Raw genomic sequence first — 20658 nt, 5'->3', positions numbered from 1 at the left:
CACCTCACATATGCTGACTAGGGAGAGGGACGGGTGGGAACAGGGAGGATGAAGGAGAGAAAAAGGCTTATCCTAAGTCCTGTTCTCAGCTTCAGGCAAGAGGACCACCACACACCAGCTTCTTAAATGTGCAGGGGATCTTTCTGAACACGGCACCAGAGCATTCAGGGCCCAGCCCTGGTCAGCCCCTCTTTAATACATGGATGACGTCCTTGCTTCTAGATGATGAACAAGAAGTACAAGAGTCATCAGATAAGGGCTTGGCTACTTTATCAATTACTTTTCCAAAAATCACATGTGGCCAAAGTTGCTACTAATTCTAATCAATCCTGTTCTTGGTAGATTCCGCTGGGATGGAGGCGGTTACACCCCTCCCTCTCCCAGGATGCCGGCAGCTTACTCCTCCTACTGTGAGTTTTTAGAGCTACCCTGACTTACAAAGGGTTATACAAGCAGCGTTTTGTTTTGTTGTTGTTGCTATTGTTTTTCAAACATCATGCTCCCTTTTCTTTTTAGATGTCATTCCTGGGGAACAAGGAGAGAAGCTGAGGCAGTGTGTCACACTCCCTTCAATCCTCCTGGCACACGGACAGGCAGTGCCACAGACATTTCCCTCCGATTCGGGTTCTTCTCCAAGCCTGGAAGCAGTGGGAAGGGCTACAGCAGCAGGAAGCCCATTTGACCCTTAAGTAGAACTCCTTAACCTTTGAAGAGGATGTTGAGGACAGTGCTGACTGACAGCTTAACTGGAAATTATAACCGTTTTTTTTTTTTTTTTTTCCTACCACCTACTGCCATGTTTGTTTCATGAAGGCAGAGATTTTTCACGTGTCTTGCTCAATGCTTTCTCCCCAGTGCCTAGACAATCACCTACACAAAGCAGGCATTCAGCTAATTTTTTTGACTGAATAACTCATAGTAGATTCAGAACCAGATTTACCATCTTCCTAAGAACCTTTTGAGCATGTCACTTAGCTTTCTTAGAGCTCAGTTTTTTTAGGGCTCAGTTCCTCCCCCCTTTATCTGTGAGAAGAAATTGTTAAATGAATGGCATCATAAATTGAAATAGTACCTGGAAATCTTAGATGAAAGATGACCAGTGTCCTGTATAGGACACTCAAGTGATGTGAAAAGGTTAATTTGATCTTAATGAACTTTTGTTATCTAGTCTTTTATGCAGAAGAGCAATAATCTCCATGTGGCTCTCCATCTTTTCTTGTGAGAGCGAGATCCCACACCCCTGAACGAGTGGAAAATTCCAAGCAGCATTATTAGCTAGGTTATAACCATTAGCAACAACCACTTCATGGATCACAGCCTTGTCGTGGTAAAGAGGCTTGCATAACTGAATGAAGCTATAAGTTATACGGTGCAGGGCCACCCAAGACAGACAGGTCATAGTGAAGAGTTCTGACAAAACCTGGTCCACTGGAGGAGGAAATGGCAACCTATTCCAGTATCCCTGCTGCAAAAACCCTATGAACAGTATGAAAAGGCAAAAACATATGACCCGGGAAGATAAGCCCTCCAGGTCAGAGGGTGTCCAATATGCTACTGGGGAAGAGCTAGGCCAAAGCAGAAATGATGCTCAGCTGTGGATGTGTCTGGAGGTGAAGGTAAAGTCCGATGCTGTAAAGAACAATACTGCATAGGAACCTAGAATGTTACATCTATGAATCAACTTTGAACGTGGTCAAACAGGAGATGGTAAGATTGAACATCAACATCTTAGAAATCAGTGAACTAAAATGGATAGGAATGGGCAAATTTAATTTAGATGACCATTTTATCTCCTACTGTGGGCAAGCATCCCTTAGAAGAAATGGATTAGCCCTCAGAGTCAACAAAAGAGTCCAAAATGCAGAACTTAGGTGCAGCCTCAAAAACAACAGAACGATTTTGGTTCATTTCCAAGGCAAACCATTCAACATCAGAGTAATCCAAGTCTATGCCCCAACCACTGATGCTGAAGAAGCTGAAGTTGACTGGTTCTATGAAGGCCTACAATATCTTCTAGAACTAACACCAAAAACAGATGTCCTTTTCATCACAGGGGACTGGAATGCAAAAGCAGGAAGTCAAGAGATACCCAGAATAACAAGGCAAGTTTGGCCTTAGACTACAATATGAATCACACAAAACAGAGTTTTGTCAAGAGAATACAGTGGTCATAGCAAACACCCTTTTTCAACAATACAACAGATGACTCTACACATGGATATCACCTGATGGTCAATACCACAATCAGACTGATCATGTTCTTTGCAGCCAAAGATGGAGAAGCTCTATAAAACAAGACCTGGAGCTGCCTGTGGCTCAGACCATGAACTCCTTATTGCAAATTCCAGGCTTAAATTAAAGAAAATACAGTAAACTACTAGGCCATTCATATACGACCTAAATCAAATCCCTTATAATTATACAGTGGAGGTGACAAATCAATTCAAGGGATTAGAGCTGGTAGACAAAGTGCCTGAAGAACTATGGACAGAGGTTTGTAACAGTCTACAGGAGGCAGTGACCAAAACCATCCCCAAGAAAAAAGAAATGTAAGAAGGCAAAATGGTTGTCTGAGTGGCCTTACAAATAGCTGAGAAAAGAAGAGAAGAGAAAAGCAAAAGAGAAAGAGAAAGATATACCCAACTGAACATAGAGTTCCAAAGGAAAGCAAGGAGAAGATAAGAAGGCCTTCTTAAATGAACAGTGCCAAGAAATAGAGAAAAACAATAGAATGGGGAAGACTAGAGATCTCCTCAAGAACATCAGCGACATCAAGGGACCATTTCATGCAAGGAGGGGTATGACAAAGAACAGAAACAGTAAGACCCTAACAGAAGCTGAAGAGATTAAAAAGAGGTGGCAAGAATACACTATACAAAAAAGGTCTTAATGATAACCATGATGGTGAGGCCACTTACCCAGAGCCAGACATCCTGCAGTGTGAAGTCAAGTGGGCAGAAGGAAGCATTACTATGAACAAAGCTAGTGGAGGTGACAGAATTCCAGCTGAGCTATGGAAAATCCTAAAAGATGACACTGTGAAAGTGCTGCACTCAATATGCCAGCAAATTTGGAAAGCAGTGGCCACAGGAACAGAAAAGGTTAGTTTTCATTCCGATCCAAACGAAGGGCAATGCCAAAGAATGTTCAAAGCACCGTACCACTGCACTCACTTCATATGCTAGAAAGGTTATGCCCCAATCCTTCAAGTTGGGCTTCAGCAGTATGTGAACTGTGAACTTCCAGATGTACAAACTGGATTAAGAAAAGGCAGATGAGCCAGAGATCAAATTGCCAACATTCACTGGATCATGGAGAAAGTAAAGGGATTCCAGAAAAGCATCTACTTGTGCTTCATTAACTACACTACAGCCTTTGACAGTGTGGACCACAACAAACGTGGAAAATTCTTAAAGAGATAGGAGTCTCAGACCCTCTTACTTGTCTCCTGAGAAACTTTTATGTGGGTCAAGAAGCAACAATTAGAACCAGACATGGAAAAATTGACAGTTTCAAAACCGGGAAAGGAGTATGACAAGGCTGTAAATTGTCACCTTGCTTTGTTGTTGATGTTCAGTTGCTCAGTGGTGGTCCAACTCTTTGCGACCCCATGGACTGCAGCACGCCAGGCTTCCCTGTCCTTCGCCATCTCCTGGAGCACACTCAAACTCATGTCTATTGAGTTGGTGATGCCATCCAACCATCTCATTCTCTGTCTTCCCCTTCTCCTCCTGCCTTCAATCTTTCCCAGCATCAGGGTCTTTTCCAATGAGTCGGCTCTTTGCATCAGGTGGCCAAAGTATTGGAGCTTCAGCTTCAGCATCAATCCTTCCAAAGAATATTCAGGATTGATTTCCTTTAGGATTGATTGGTTTGATCTCCTCGCTGTCCAAGGAACTCTCAAGAGTCTTCTCCAACACCACAGTTCAAAAGCATCAATTCTTCAGTGTTCAGTCCTCTTTATGGTCCAACTCCATATATAACATCCATATGTAACAATTGGAAAACCCACAGCTTTGACTAGATGGACCTTTGCTGGCAAAGTAATGTCTCTGCTTTTTAGTATGCTGTCTAGGTTTGTCACAGCTTTTTTTCCCAAGGAGCAAGTGTCTTTTAATTTCATGGCTGTGGTCACCATCTACAGTGATTTTGGAGAAGAAAATAAAGTCTGTCACTGTTTCCATTGTTTCCCCATCTATTTCCCATGAAGTGATGGGACTGAATGCCATGATCTCAGTTTTTTGAATGTTGAGTTTTAAGCCAGCTTTTTCACTCTCCTCTTTCACTCATCAAGGGGCTCTTTAGCTCCTCTTTGTTTTCTGCAATAAGGGTGGTGTCATCTGCATATCTGAGGTTATTGATATTTCTCCCTGCAATTCTGACTGAGCTTGTGCTTCATCCACCCTGGCATTTTGCATGATGTAATCTACATAGAACTTAAATAAGCAGGGTGACAATATACATCCTTGATGTAATCCTTTCCCAATTTGGAACCAGTCTGTTGTTCCATGTCTGGTTCTAACTGTTGCTTCTTGACTCACATACAGAATTCTCAGGAGACAGGTAAAGTGGTCTGGTATTCCCATCTCTTTAAGAATTTTCCACAGTTTGTTGTGATCCACACAGTCAAAGGCTTCAGCATGGTCACTGAAGCAGAAGTAGATGTTTTTCTAGAAATCTCTTGCTTTTTCTATCATCCAACAGATGTCAGCAATTTAATCCCTGGTTCCTCTGCCTTTTCTAAATTCAGCTCAGTTCATGTAGTGTTGAAGCCTAGCTTGGAGAATTGTGAGCGTTACTTTGCTAGTGTATGAAATGAGTGCAATTGTGTGGTAGTTTGAACATTCTTGACATTGCCTTTCTTTGGGATTGGAATGAAAAACTGACATTTTCCAGTCCTGTGGCCACCTTGCTTATTTAACTTATATGTGGAGTACATCAAGCGAAATATCAGGCTGGATGAATCACAAGTTGGAATCAAGATTGCCAGGAGAAATATCAATAAACTCAGATATGCAGATGATACCACTCTAATAGCATAAAGTAAAGAGGAACTAATGAGGTTCTTGATGAGAGTGAAAAGTTTGGCTTGAAACAACATTCAAAAAACTAAGATCCTGGCATCCAGCGCCATCACTTCATGGTGAATAGAAGGGGAGAACGTGGGGGAGCAGTAACAGATTTTCTTTTCTTGGGCTCCAAAATCACGGTGGATGGTGATTGCAGCCATGAAATTAGCGTATTAAAAGTGGAGATGTCACTTTGCTGATGAAGGTCTGTATGTAACATCAAAGGTATGATTTTTCCAGTAGGCATGTAGGTGTGAGAGTTGAACCAGAAAGAAGACTGAGTGTTTAAGAACCGATGCTTTCAAATTGTGATGTTGTAGAAGACTCTTGAGAGTCCGTTGGACTAAAAGGAGATCAAGTCAGTCAATCCTAAAGGAAATCAACCCTGAGTATTCATTGGAAGGACTAACGCTGAAGCTATATATAATACCTTGGCCACTGATGTGAAGAGCTGAGTCATTGGTAAAGACCCTGATGCTGGGAAAGATTGAAGGCAAAAGGAGAAGGGTGTGGCAGAGGATGAGTTGGTTAGATAGCATCGCTGACCCAGTGATGTGAATTTGAGCAAACTCTGGGAGATACTGGAGGACAGAGGAGCCTGGCGTGCTGCAGTCCATGCGTGGCAGGGAGTTGGCCGTGACTTGGCAATGGAACAACTACTGCAATGCAGCCTTGGACCTCTAGAGAAGTAGAGAGATCAGAGAGGAGAGAGTCTTCCACTCACACAACAACCAATGCGAAAAGGTCAGTTAAGATCAGAACACATGGGGCAAGTAGAAAAGAGTGAAGCCTGTCTGCCTCAGGCTGCCCTTGAGATATACACACAGGTCAGGCACTAAGCTGCTGACACGAAGTCAAAGGGGCGCTGCCCACTTGGGGCCCCTTTTTAGCCAGGCTCTCTGCGAAAGTGCTTCTGGAATTCGGAGGCATAGCAGGAGCCAATACTTCTCTCTCTCTGCAACTGAGCTTGCCTAGCCCCTAGCCTTATTAGGCAACTGGCAAAGAATGATCTGTAAGTGCTCACGCAGCCTCAGCCCCGGACGCAATGCTCTGATGCCCGGGAGGCCACCACCTCCCGTCAGGTCAGGATTAGTCATTCCACTCGGGGCTTTCTGGGTAAGGCATGTTCTCACTCCCTGTTTCTAGCATTTTGCCAGCCTAATGACGACAGGATGGAAGAGGGAATTTTCAGCCCTTCCTGCGGGGTCAAGAAATCCTACTACTTACATGACCATTAAATCGTTTTAATTTTTTTTCCTCATAAAGTTCTGTCACATCTGTTGTACAACTTGTGACAGGATTTGGCATACCGATTTTAGGTAGGACGGCTGTGACTCCCACCGTACAGATGAAGACGCTGAGATTCAAAGCCATAAAAAATGACTTGTTCTTTGGCAAGTCAGTGGCCTTTACTGCACAGAGGCCTTTACTCCTCCCCTCCAATCTGGGCCTCTTCATTTTCTGACAAATATCTAACAGGTTCTTTACCACCACTTAGAGGAAGTACTGACTCTCACACTTGCTCTTTCTCTTTCTGAACCAGCTCCCTCACATCCCAGACAGTGAGGATCAGAGATCCTCTCCAGTTCCTACACCTACCTGAGAAGCAGAGCACCCTACACTTCCTGATAACTCAATTTGCAGCTAACCTCCCTAGTAAGTTCTAAAGTGAGGAGCTGCCAGAGATAATAAAAACCTCAAGTCTTAAGCCACAGACGCTGTTTCCTCCAATTTTGTCAAGAAATCCCTTACTCGTGGAAACCTTCCTGGGGAGCCTCCTGAGAACACAAGGAAAAAGGTAACTTCCTATGTAGGGGACAGAGTAGGGTATTTTGAAGATCTGAAAGGAACCCACTCCCTGAATCTCCGCTGCCAAAGGCTGCTAATGAATCTGGCATGATGCATGGGAAATGAAGCATAAATGGAAGCAGGAGAAAGGGAACGGCAGGGGGCCGCGGGCCCAGGCTGCAGGCTGGCGACCGCAGCGAGACCTGCCGGGCATGGTAAGGAGCTCAGCTCCGGCCTCTGGGCTGTGGGCAGCTGCTAGGATGGGGCGGGGGTGGGGGTGGGGGGGGGTGGGCACAGAACAGGCTCGTGACACCTAACAACGCACCAAACTGAGCATGAAACCTGCTTCAGGCCCACCCTTTCCCATTCAGAGAGGAATGATTCACCTAAGTACACACGTGTTATTACCGATCCATGAACAGCAGCCTAGCATAGCAGCTGTTTTGTAGCGGTTGGTCCATACATAGTAGTTATTCTCATTATTCCACATATTGTTTCTCTGAAGCTTCATTAACCACCTTGTAAGGAGGGCACACCATTTTATAGGAGGGAAATACAGATTCTGAGAACAAGGATTTGTGTCCTAACCTGAGTCCAAAGCCACCCTGCCTCAAATACAAGGCCAATCCTCTGCAAAAATGGAAACAAAGCTACAGATTTACTTCCTAAAGTTTGATGAGAAGCCCATATAAGCCTAACTATCCACCCCTGGCCCAGAGCCCCTAAAGCCTCAATACATCAGGGAAACACCTCCTTACCTCTTTCAGCTTCCTGGGCAACCACAGCAGTAAGTCACAGCTTATGAGGGGCTGACACCCTCCCCTCCAGCCCTGCCCCCACAAACACATGCCCCGGCCAGCATGCCCTTGGCTCTGGATGGCATGACTCCAAGTATATCCAGTTCCCACTCAGAGGCTGAGGGAGGGGGCTGAGGGCTCCCTGCACTCCATCACCTCACACTCGGGGCATCAGCCCTGGGATGGGGAGAGGCACAGAGACACCTCTTCTCTTCTGACTCCCACAGGGGCGGTTCTCTGCAGTGTCTGAAGCTTCACTCTTTGTCTCGTCGCTGGCATACCTCTAAGAGGCCTTTCATGAAAGCTGGCAAGCACCTGCACGTGGCAGGCTGCCCTGCATGAGACATCCTTGGCTGGCCCTCCTCGAAAGGTCTGAACACCACGCGGAGGTTGCTTTGCTCCGTCCTCGTGACGACAGGCCTCTTACTCCCATGACCAGAGGCGGGCCCACCTGCACCCGCCTGTTCTCACCACTCGGGCCGAGCAGCCGCCCTGCTTGTGGTTCGGGGCTCTCCTACCCTCCCCCTGCCCTAGTGCCCACTGGCCTGCCAAGCAGACCTGTGTGCACACCCTCCTCCAGCCTCCGCGGCCCTGTGGAGGCAGAAGGTCGGGGCAGAGGATGTTCAGGAGTTCAGGTGGTGGGTGGCGCCCCCCCTCATCGCCAGCAACAGCCAGGTTGGTGCCAGGAAGCCAAGGGAGGGCTGAGGCACCAAACTAGGCCTCCTCCATACTGACCAGAGCATGGCGCACTGCCGCCTGTGATGCTGGAGCCCGACGCTAATTCTCTGCCAGCCGCTGGGACCAGGGTTCTGGTGGGTACTCCCTAAAGCGGAGACATCACTTGCTGGTGAGGAGGGGGCTTACGTGAGGCCTCCTGGCTTACCCGCTCCCTCCCCACAAGACTGCTGCCCTGAGAAAGTGAAAGTGGTGGTCACTCAGTTGTGTCTGACTCTGAGACCCCATGGACTGTGGCCCGCCAGGCTCCTCTATGCACGGGATTTCCTAGGCAAGAAAACTGGAGTGGGGTGCCATTTCCTTCTCTCAGGGAATCTTCCCCACCCAGGGATTGAGCCCAGGTCTCCTGCATTGCAGGCAGATTCTTTACCATTTGAACCACCAGGTGAGCTACCCTGAAAAGATCTTCAATTCAGCAGTACAAATGCAGTGCTAGAATCAAAGCATCTATGTAGAGAAGATGTGGTGCCCTCAAGCCCTGGTCTCAGGGATTCAGAATTCCCCCTCCTCCTTGGAGCCACCTTGTACTTGACCAAACTAAGTCTATGCATTATTTGTGGTGACAGAGTTAAGGCAACGTGGGATCCCCTCTCCCACTGATGGGCAGAAAAAATACATGAGCTAGATAATAGAGAATATTATGCAACAGTTAGAAACACAGATCAGATGTACACACAATATTGCTGATCTTAAAAACAGTGCTTACTGCAGGTAAAAAAAGGTACTTTGACAAAAACTTAAAACATATGCATCTAAAGCACAACTATGCATTTTAAGGGATATATAAACAAAAAGACACATATCACATTAGAATGCTGCTCACAGGGAGGGAAGGGAAAAGATGTGGGATATGGGAAACAGTGAGCACAGGAAGGGCCTTGCATGGATCAAGATAATACTGCACCATGAAACCACAGCATGATTGGCTCAATAGTCTGCACCTGAAATCGGTAAAAGATAAAACATACTACAATACTGAAGACTTTCAGACCTGGAGAGACTGTACTGTCTAAGACATGCTATGACAATGAGGACAAAACTTACCAGTTCTGGTCAGATGCCTTCAGAGGGCAGGGAGAAGGTCAGGCCCACAGATAGCACAAGTTTTCTCTAAACAGTGATACCGACAGTTGGCCCAAGGCTGATGATACTCTGTTCCTGATATCTGATCTATTGATCCAGCCCCTGTCAGAGACCCCAGAACCATCAAGATGAAGACAGAAAGTTTCATGACATGGGTTGGGAAACTGAAGCTGAGATGTTCCTAGCAGGGCACTGTTACCCTCCTGGATTCATCCTAAAACTAGCATCGACAGATCAAAATGAAAATGGGCAGCCCCTTGGGCTAGAGCCATAGGGAATATACCCTGTTTCCAAATACTGTGAGTCATACTGGCCTGGGCCACTCCTGTGGCTGCCTGTGACTCAGGGGGTGTTGAGGGAGTGTTCACAGAAAGCTGGAGCTCAGGAAACAAAAAACGCAGAGGATGGAACAGCAACCCTCTTCAGTGGATTAAGGAGGAGAAGAGCTGAGTTCAGGCGGGAGTAACCGTCCCATCCGGAAGGTCTGTTGTCTGATGCAAGGAGTGCTGGCCAGATGGTGGGAAATGCGCAGGATGTGGGTTAGAAGGGCACCTTCCTCTTACACTACGTAAGGAGCAGCTGCTTGAAACCAGGACAGTTAGGCACTAGGTCAGCAGACAGGAGGCAGAGCCTTGGGCAGCAGCTGTTGCAGACCCAGGACACACACACTAGTGGGCAACAGACTGCCTTTCTTGGGGCTGAGGTGGTTTTCCACATTTTGGTCCCATGGGAAAAGGGGGGGGATTTGCTGAAGTGGGGGGTTGCTACTTAGCAGCTGGATTGTATCCTGTGTTATTTTTACGAACAAATTTCAGGAAAACCTTGCCATGCTCACAGAGAGGGACAGGAGGGTCAGTCCCCCTTGGCTACTGGAGTTGGTCAGCATCTCATTGCTCCTAGATCTCAGGCTCTGATGGAAGCCTCAGGGTTCGAGGGAGGTCACATGTCATCCACCAAAAGGATGTGCTGTGGGCAGCTGTCCCAGGGGCTCAGGAGGAGAGGAAAGAAAATAACAATCTTGCGTGCCCCGGAGTATCACACTGTCTGGCTGGCACTCCTGTTGCCTCCGTCCGCTTCATGACAGTCTTGCCAGTATAGACAGCCACCCCAGGCCCTGTCTAATCCAGGCCTCTCAGCCCAGCTAGTTCCTGGAAGCTCCAGACAAACGGGCAAGGGCTCCATGCCGAGAAGATGGCATTTATCAGGACAAAGATCTGGGACCACTCCTGAATAAGTCATCTTACCACCCCAGTTTCACTCTTCTTTGTTTACACATTGTATAGACAGGAGCCCCTAAGTCAGTGCGGGTCTTCAGAAATTGGGCAGATCACACTTTTTTGCACTTGTGCCTTGGAGCAGCGGTTCTGAAACCCGAGTGAGCATCAAGACTCCGGGAAGTTACAGAGCCCCGGTTTGAGTTCCCTGGGTCTTAGAGCAAATTCCTATTGGCTGTCCATTTTACATACGGTAGTGTAGGTTTTCATGTTACTCTCTCCATACATTCCACCCTCTCCTTTCTCCTTGACCCGTGGCCATAAGTCTGTTCTCTACGTCTGTGCTTCCATTGCTTCCCTGCAAATAAATTAAAAGAAAAAAAGACTTCCGGAAGGGTTCCCAGAGTTGCAGGCTCAGGAAGTATGCGGGCGGGCGTTGAAACACGCTCCCTGACAAGGGGCTGCTGCTGGTCGAGAAGGATGCAGAGTTTACAGCCTGGTGAGACTCGCCAGAGACACCGAGGTAAAGCAACCGAGGCTCCCAGCGGAGGCCAGGCCCAGCGCTGTCCTTGGATCCAGGTTGACGGGGAGTCACAGGAGGCTCTTGTCCCATCTCACCCTCCTTTAGTCCTTCCAGAATGTTGATCCCTGCTTCCGCTCATCTCAGGGCAGCCCCGTTCCCAGAGAGACCCATGATCTTCCCAAGGGAAGCCCCTGTCCTGTGAGTCCTTGAGAAAACAGACTTGAAAGGGCCTGAATAGGCTGCAACAGAAGCCAGGATTTATTTAGACAGTCAGAACAAGCTGCCTCGTGAGGTTCAGAACCCCTTTCGGGTTCATGTGCAGCGAAGCACCCTCTGCACTCTGGTGCCGACTTTGCAGGAGATGAGAGATGGGGTAGGGGAAGGGAAGAAACAGGCAGGAAAGACACCCACCCCTCACTTCGGGTTCTCAGGATGTTACCGCTCCTCGGCACATCTGAGGGCTTCCTAGGTGGCAGAGTGGGTTCCTGCCAGTGCAGGATTTGCAGGAGCCTCCGGTTCGATCCCTGGGTCAGGAAGATCCCCTGGAGCAGGAAATGGCAACCCACTCCAGTGTTCTTGCCGGAAGATTCCATGGACAGAGGAGCCTGGGGGGGCTACAGTCCACGGGGCTGCAGAGTCCGACAGGGCTGCACATCTGGATCCCATGCTGCCTTGGCTCTGCCATTTCCCACGGCCCTGCCACACCTCGGGGGGGGGGGCGGGGGGCGTGCCCACTGCTCTGAGGCTGAGGCGGCAGCACGGGTGTGGCGGGTGAGCCGCAGCAGCTGCTGTTTTCCAGCTGGGGCGATAGGCTGCTATAAACATTCGCTGAGGTTGCTATGGCAAAGAGAGTGTGCAGCCCCACGATGGTGTAGCTATTTATGTGCCTGTAATGGCAGAGTGGCCAGTTTTTTATTATTTTACTTTCAAAGTTTTCCTTTCCCAACCCCCAAATCTGCTTTAAAAAAAAAAGGGAAAAAAAAAAAGAGCCACTGCAACTTTTCTCAAGAAGGAAAAGAGTATGTTACAGAGTCTGCGATTTGAACCAACAAGAGAAAGACTGAAGTAAGGAATATAGTTAGCTCCTTTAAAGAGGGAAATGTAGGCTTCTCGCCCCTACATGCCTCTGCCCCAGCTCAGCAAGGGGAAGCCCCAATTTTGGGTTTTCTCACCTCTGCACCACTGGCTCTGAGAAGAGACAAACACGCTTTGTCCTCTGCCTTCCTGTCAAAGCTGGCTCCAGCCAGCAACATTCCTTACGTTCCCTGTCTCCCCTCCAGCGCCCACCAGATGCAGGTATCATTAGCACCAAGACACGGGGTCATGGGAAGACAGTCTCAAGGCGATCACCCTCCACTCCCAAGTCCGCCATGGGTGCAGAGCCATCCCACATGGATCCCAGACATCTACTCCTGGCTGGAGGGCCGTAGGAAATGACCTCTGAGGTACCTCTGAAGGGACACCTGTTTCTGCAACTTGTACAGAGAACTTTCATTCAATTCTCTCTTCTCAAGGAGCTCTGGGGGGAAAGGATACTCCTGTAGGACAAGATTTAAGGTCCAAGTCAGGATGGTAAGGACCTCTCACCAGCACCAAGGAGTCAGCATTCAAGGTTCAGATGCTGGAGGATGATCAAAAGCAAGGTTTATTTATCCTTGGCCACCAGGGCACCAGACACATGGGAAAAGCTTTTGGTAGAAGTAGAGAGTATTTTCTGGCTACTGGATGGGGCAACACAGCCTCCTACCTTCTCCACTCGCCCAGGCAAATGTGAAGTAACAAATACGAACAAAGAAATGCGCCATCAGGCATAAGCAGCCCAAGAGGGAGAGAGTGGAAGATTACCGTGTGGCATCTCACACCCACACCCATGCACAACTGAGCTGAAAGTGTGTGCTGACTGATAAATACGCCAGTCACCAGATGGTATCTAAAGAACAGACAGCCACCTTGCAGAAACAGCTGGTTGGAATACAAAAGATGCTGAAGGATTCTACTGTTCCTCTTTCTCCACCTTATTCTAGTTCCTTTCAGATGGTTACATCCTTAGTAGGAGGGAAAAACCCCACCTGCCAATGGGCATATTAACCAGATTAAAAATAAAGTTAGGGCAGTTTTAACAAGAGCAAATCACACAGACGGTTCCATTCTTTCCATCTCGGACTGTAACAGAATGCCTCCCAGATGCCACTGTGGCTCAGAAAGGCTATCAATGAGAATAGTCCCCAAGGGGACGAGAGAGGCAGAGGGGAAGCTGCTGCTGATTCCACAAGGGAAGCACCCCCTGCTGCCCCAGGAGAGGTCAAAGTCCTGACTGACAGCCTGGGTTAGCTGATACAATCTTGCGGGGAAAATCAGCAACTCGGGACAGAAATCAGTCTTGGCAGCACCTTGAGGTCAAAGGAGCAGAGCGGGCATGGTCTCTAGGCTTGTCAAACCAGCTGTCACCAGCATCCCACTGTCCCTGCAGGTCAGGAGGGGAGGGCCCAACATGGGGCGCCGTCCTGGACTGCTGGAGCAGACTGAGGCTGTCAGACTCCAGGGCTCCCGTCGGTAAGTCTCAGCGCCTGTACTCAGGCTGAGCAGTCGTTCCTTAGGCGTACATTAAAGACAAAGAAGCCGACATGTCCTAGAACCCCCACGGCAGACTAAGCTCCCAAAAATCCCAGTTATAAAGAGTATTTATTCAAAAGGGCTCAGATGGACACAAGGCCCATTGTTGAAAGAGACAACGGGCAGGCAGAGAGGTGAGTCAGCCCAGCTGGTGGTGGTTTATGCGTCTCAAGAGAGGGAAAGTGCAAGGTACTGTGTATTCTTCTGAGAGGGTGGAAAGGGTGTGTCACCTCTTTCTCCCAGCTTGTGCCTCAGTGCCTGACCTAAAACGTGGAGGTCAGGACTGAGCGACCCTTCTCTGCTCCCACGTGCTTCTCTTCCCAGGGGAAAGAGAAAGATGGAAGGCCGGGAAGGAGACCTGAGCCGCACAGAGAAGCCACTGTTCAGTCCCAAGGGCCTACCCTCAGCACAGACCCCGGCCTCCGGCCCCTCGGGGGCTGTGGGGTTGGCAGACTGGAGGCCCATCGCCCTCGCTCTCCAGGACACAGGTCCAGGGTTTTTCTGCTTCCGACAGAAGAGAAACCAGCCGTCACTGCAGGAATCACCCACCCTCTAGGCAGAAGCTGAGATCAATTATACAGAACTCAGGTTCTTCTCACACCCATTCAATTCTAAACTCCCACGCACAGCATTTTAAACATCACTGCCATATCTCCGAAGAAAAACCTGGGAGAACCATGGTGATTGTTTCTTGGGGAGAGGTCTGTAGGAAGTGGCAGAAAAGCATGTTTTCTGGATTATTTCTGAAGCACTGCACTGCCAGAAATTATGGGAAAAACAGTCAGTACCAGTCTCTTTTACCCCCTCATTTTTCTCTCTGTACCTCATTTCTAAGCCTTAATTTTTCATATTTTTGTACATAACTTTCTGCATCTCTCCCTCTCTTCTGCCTCCTTTCTTCTCTCTTTCTCTCTGCCTCGAACCCTCACAACCTATCTATTTATCTGTCTGCCTATCTATCTATCTCCATCTCAAAGTCTCTCTCATTCTCTCTTTTCCACATTTCCAGGGGCAATCTAATTGGACAGAATTCCATCCTCCTTATCTGGGTAATTTCTGAAACCAATCAGCCCTGCCAAGTCCACATCGACTCAAACAGCAAAGCAGTCTGGGAGCACCCAGAGGCGAATGGGGCACTCGTGGGACTGCCACGGCTAGTGCCAGCACAGGGTCAGTCTGCCCGTGTCCCTCGGAGAATGGCAGAGACAGGCAGGCTGAACTCTGAACCAACCGGCATTCTCCCAGACCTACCTGGAGCTCGCCTTGCTAAGTTGAATACGTAAGTAAGTGAAAGTCGTCAGTCATGTCTGACTCTTTGCAACCCCATGGACTATAATTCTCCAGGCCAGAATACTGGAGTGGGTAGCCTTTCCCTTCTCCAGGGGATCTTCCCAACCCAGGGATTGAAGCCAGGTCTCCCACACTGCAGGCGGAGTCTTTACTGCTGAGCTACAAGGGAAGCCCGGCTAAGTCAAATATGTAGCATCCAATCATGCTTGAAACAGAGGCAAACACTGAGGACTCAGAAGTGAAGACCCCTAACAGAGACAGTGGGAGAGGAAGGATGTGAGACTATTCCTACGGGTAACAAACCAAAGTCAGGATTTCGTATGCTCAGCCAAGCTCCCAATCCAGTATAGAAAGGAAGTGGCCTGATGGAGGAAGAGGCTGGGAGATTAGACAGATGTAAAACACATCGGAGCCACAACTGGAATCTGGCTCCTCTGTGCCGCCACGGAAGCTGAAAATTCACAACTGAACATGAAAAGCTAGTCCTACCCAAGTGGCTCCACTGTTTCACTTGAATTGCACTGTGAGTCTATAAAATTGGGGCTGGGAATAGACAGATGGAGGCAAACATTCAGCTCCCTGGTGACACGGTCACCTTCTCCTAGCTCTCCCCACCACTACACAAGTAAGCATTCAAGGATTCGCAGAGGGAACCAGTGGAGGAGCCGCAAAAGGCATCCTAACCCAGCAGGGCCAGACCTCTGTAAGCATCTCATACTATTTGTCTAACATTTGCTTCAGCAAAAATTTGCTGGAGCATTCGTCCCAGCTTCTCCAGTCTCACATATCCTGGCCAGCTGTTCCAAATCAGTTAAGATCCGTATCAGCAGAGAACAATCCTTTCCAGTGTAGGGGGGAGGTCAGCATCCGCCCTTCAGGGTTTCAGCCCGAGCCCTCCCTCTGCAAGCTGCCAAGTCCACAGAGGAGCCGAGGACAGGCTACCCCGCTTCCCACCCTCCCTCCTCCAACAGCCAGCTCAAGAGGATTCCTTCACGGGGACGTCCCACAGCAGCGAAGCCATGGAAACTTTGCCGTCTAAGGCTGTGGAATTCTTCTACCGGGCTCCTGCAGTTAATCATCACAGCTCCCTGGATGCCCAACTTGGGACTTTAAAAGGTAGCACCAGAGCAAGAAGTACAAACATGTCAAGAGAGAAAAGAAAAAAAGTTGGTGCAAGCTAAAAGATAACCGCTCAAACCGTTTTCTAAGTAACTGAGTAATTATGAAAAGTGAAAGAAGAAAGAAGCAAATGAAAAATGTGTGGACCACAGCTTCAGGATTCCCAGCTAATGTTGCCTACATTCATACCCCAGATCCTACAGGAAATGTTGCTTCCATTCCTAACCAAAGGGGTTGGTTCGTTTGAAACTTTCTTCTTTTAGCAGAACTGAAAATTCAGAGGCTCCTGTCCCACTTTGGAAAAACGTGTTAGACAGTCCAGAGCTGTGAGTACAAGGCTTTGGAACATTAACTCCCAAGATGGTAGAAGTGGCCTCTTAGGCCAGGTTGCCATGGTTTCTAAGAGACCAAACAGAATATGGCCCTAAAGAGGGGTAGGAGGGTGAACCGCTTTTTTCTTGTTTCAAAAGCCAAGACAGGAGGGGGATATGGTAAAATGAAGCAACGTTTACAGACGGTTACAGGGGAAAGAAAATGGTCAGTCTTCATAGTCCCCGTTCTTCCTGGGGAGGGGTTGAAGGCCCTGGTTTTAGGATGATAAGGCACCATGTCGGGGAAGAGTTAAACCTAAGAATTACATAGGAAGATGAGCAACCTCTCTTCTATATCAAATGCCCAGCCAACCTGACCTAGGAGGCAGGGAGAACACAGGCTGAACACAGGCTCTGGGAAAGGCAAGGCCCTCCGAAGCCCGTGAGTTTCGCCCAGAAGTGACACATAGAGGTTCTGTTCCCCAGAACTGAGACCTACCCCTCTGGTCACTTCCTGCACCAGCATCAGTGCACTGCCTCCCCAGGCCCCCGGTCGGGACTCCTGACTCTCATTTCAAAGGACCAGATGGGGCAGAAGAGTGCCGAGTGCCAGAATGCTACCACGTCTTTCCAGCAGGAGCCTTCAGCTGAACGGGGCCACCTGGCCTAGGAATTCCCTTTCATGCTCGTGACAGCTCTCTGCGCTGTACAAGAACCCCCTGGATGCCTCCTCCAGAGTTCCTGCCAGCTTGACTCACACTGGAGAGGTGCAAAGGACAGAGCTGCTCAGGATTCTCTACATCCAGAAGCGACGATTGCAGGACCTTTGTGGGTTAAGTACTGTGTATGCCCTGCTAGCTTCTCAAATCAGGGTAGGGCCGGGGTTTGACTGGCCACAAGCTAGGAGGCAGGTTTATCAGTGAGTGCACTCCAGAGTTAAATTCCTTGCCTTTTCAGGGAACAGATCCTCTGTGTTTCCTACCAACCACAGCAAACATCTCCCAGAACCCTGGTCCTTCCCCTTTGGGGAAAGCCTAATGGAAATCCCCTCGTTTCACACTGAAACTTCTGAGTCAAACACTGTGCCGGGCACTGGGACAAAAAGACTGCAGTCTATATGGGAAAGCAGGGGGTAGATGATGCAAAGAAATCTGCATTAGGCGTCAAATGAAGGGTGGAAATGCCTCCCTTACCCATCCACCTGTGTGTATCCAACACCTCCAAGGTCTGCCCTGCAGGCCAGCTGGCAGCCATCAAGTTGATTCCAGGAAGAGATCACTCACAGAAGCCCTCGCCCCCCAACTGTGGGCCCCACCCACACCATATGCAAACGGGAGTTTTCCAGAGCTGCTACATACAGCACGCAGGTGTGCGCAGAGTGCCCTGAAAATGAGGGGCCCATGGTGAGCAGGGCACTGGGAGATGAGACACGCTAAGTTTTGCCAGGTGGGTTATGCACCCATGGGCTGGGTTCATCCAAAGGCAGCACCTTGCTAATATCTTGATAGAGGTTCCTTACACGCTGGCAGTGACACTTGGGTCACTAGATTCTAAGAAATACCTAAGGAGGAAAAGCAGAAGTGAACCCAGTGTGATGGAGGCTGCACCCGAAGTGGCCGACCCGCGGGCCTGGGCCCTGCTGGGCTCGGCCTGGCCCAGAGTTGCCCATGGCCCCAGGCTCCTGCCCCTGGGGGTCTTCCTGAGTGGCACTAGGCTCACGTCCCCCTCAACCACTCTCATCCAAATCCACTCTTCCTTAATTTTCCCATCTGAAGAAAGGAGGTAATGAAAGTAGGTAACTGACCTCATATTAAGTTGGGAGGTGATTACTTCTTTTGTATTCAAAGGTCCATTGCCTTTGGATGAAGATCAGTTGCATTAAAAAGCTTTAGCAGAATAGAGGCAACAAAGGCACCCGTTTGTCAGGGCTCCCGGTACCTCTGGCTACCCTTCTTAGTACCCGTTCTGGATCCTGGCTCTGTGTACCAGGAAGACACTGATACTCCCCCTTCACGGGTCTCTTCAGAATCTCCAACTTTTGCAGCCATATCTGGGGAGTTCTCTTGAGGTTTTCTGTTAACTGGTGTCAGGAAAGTCAAGAAGGAAGGCAGAAAAGTTCTTGAGAGTCAAAGAAGATTGTGGTAAGAACTCAAGTCTGCATACTGCTTTATAGTTTCAAAGCACTTTGACGTGATCTGAAACAGCCTCCTAGGATAAGCAGAACTATGGTGGGGAGGCATAGTTAGGGAGTTTGGGATAGACAAGTCCACACCGCTGTTACTATATTTAAAATGGATAAACAACAAGGACCTACAGCACAGCACATGGAACTTGGTTCAGTGCTGCGTGGCAGCCTGAATGTGAGGGGAGTTTGGGTGGGAATGGACACATGTATATGTCGGGCTGAGCCCCTTCGCTATTCCCCTCAAACTATCACAACATTTTAATTGGCTATGTCCCAACAAAAGTTTAAAATCTAAAAAAAAAAAAAAGATGAACAGGACTGGTGATATTCCTTCTACAGATTTTATAACACATGGTCTTAAAGGGGACATGACTCAGTTAAGGCCACACAAGCCCAGGAAGAGCCTGGAAACTAAGACACACTGCACGCTATAAGTTCCTATTTAAAAAGTGGACAGACGCCAGAATAAGAGAGGAGAGCAGCCTATATGAAATGATCAGATAACTTTAGGCCCCGCCCAGGACGCTGGAGCCGGGAGATTCCTTCCCTGATGAGCTCAGAGGATTAGCACAGGGGCGCCCACTCCCTGTAACAGGGAGCTGTGAGCCACGCTGAAGATGCGTCACCATCTGAGTCAGGGCCACCTCGGGCACACAGACTGTGGTCCCGATGAAGGCTCCAAGGCTCTGGGGTGTCGGGGGCTGTAAAGAGGGAAAGCAGCAGAGAAGGCAGAAGAAAACAGGACGGGGGAAGACTCGGAGAAAGGAAGAGAGCCTTCTAAGGGAACGCCCAGGTACAAAAGCCTAAATAAAGAAGATGGGACACGCGTCTCTTCAGAAACCCTGTGATTATTGTGTAGTACACGCAGAAATACTGACCTGCCAAGCAGCAGACAATGACACAAACTGATAAGAAGAAATACACAAAACAAAAATGTAGAAAAGCTCAAAAGGATAAACAGGAAAACCATGTAAAACCATGGCTGATTCATGTCAACGTATGACAAAACCCACTACAATATTGTAAAGTAATTAGCCTCCAACTAATAAAAATAAATGAAAAAAAAAAAAAAACCCAGGAAAACCAAAGCTGCTCTAGAATCTCTAACCCTGCACCTACAGCACTGAAGACAGAGCACCCCGGGCAAGCTCGGGTCTGTCCCCAGGAAGGCAGCAAAGGCAGGCTGGACGCCCCAGGGGATCCCACTCTCCTTTCCCACGGGCACTTCTGGGTTTGGTGACGTCGGCACATTGAGTACCTGTCGGGAAGAGACTTCTGGAAGGGCGAAACCCAGTAGAGGCTTCAGAGCAGAGTTTACAAACAGCACGCTTAGCTGCACCCTCCCTCACCATCTGGGACAGTGACCCCACCCATGTTCTACTGCAGGGAAAGAAGCTGCTCTCTCCATATTATTCCAAATTGTGATGCGCCAAAAGAAAACATTAAAGAAGTCCAAAGATTAAAGAAAAGGGAACATTCATCAATAGATGAATGGATAAACAAAATGTTGCATATCAAACATTGTATCGATCGATACAAAGAAATATCATTCAGCCTTAAAATGGAATGAAATTCTGATATATGCCACAATATGAATAAAACTTGAAAAAGTTGTGCAAAGTAAAGACGCTAGAAACAGAGGACGAGCATTGCATGAGTCCACTTCTGCGAAGCGCCTACTCTAGACAAAGTCATAGAGACAGGAAGTACGTGGGGGCTGCCTAGGCTCAGCTGGGGGCGGGGGGTAGGGTGATGTACACGGATTGCTGTTTAATGGTACAGTTTTTATTTGGGATGATGAAAAGTTCTGGAAATGGGTAGTGTGATGGTAGCAAAACAATGTGAGTGCAATAAATACCACTGAATTGGACATTTAAAAATGGTACATTTCATGTGTATTTTACCATAATAAATTTTTTTAAAAAGATGAG

General features: G+C 48.3%; 1 protein-coding gene across 5 annotated transcripts in view; it reads right to left on the bottom strand.

Annotated features, from left to right (window-relative positions):
* Window positions 1-20658, bottom strand: part of ATP2B4 (ATPase plasma membrane Ca2+ transporting 4) — a 104651-nt gene that overhangs the window by 57637 nt on the left and 26356 nt on the right. The window lies entirely within an intron of this gene.

This window comes from Muntiacus reevesi, chromosome 5, assembly GCF_963930625.1.
Source record: "Muntiacus reevesi chromosome 5, mMunRee1.1, whole genome shotgun sequence".
In the NCBI taxonomy this organism is placed as follows: domain Eukaryota; kingdom Metazoa; phylum Chordata; class Mammalia; order Artiodactyla; family Cervidae; genus Muntiacus; species Muntiacus reevesi.
This window is presented reverse-complemented; position numbering and strand designations above follow the sequence as displayed.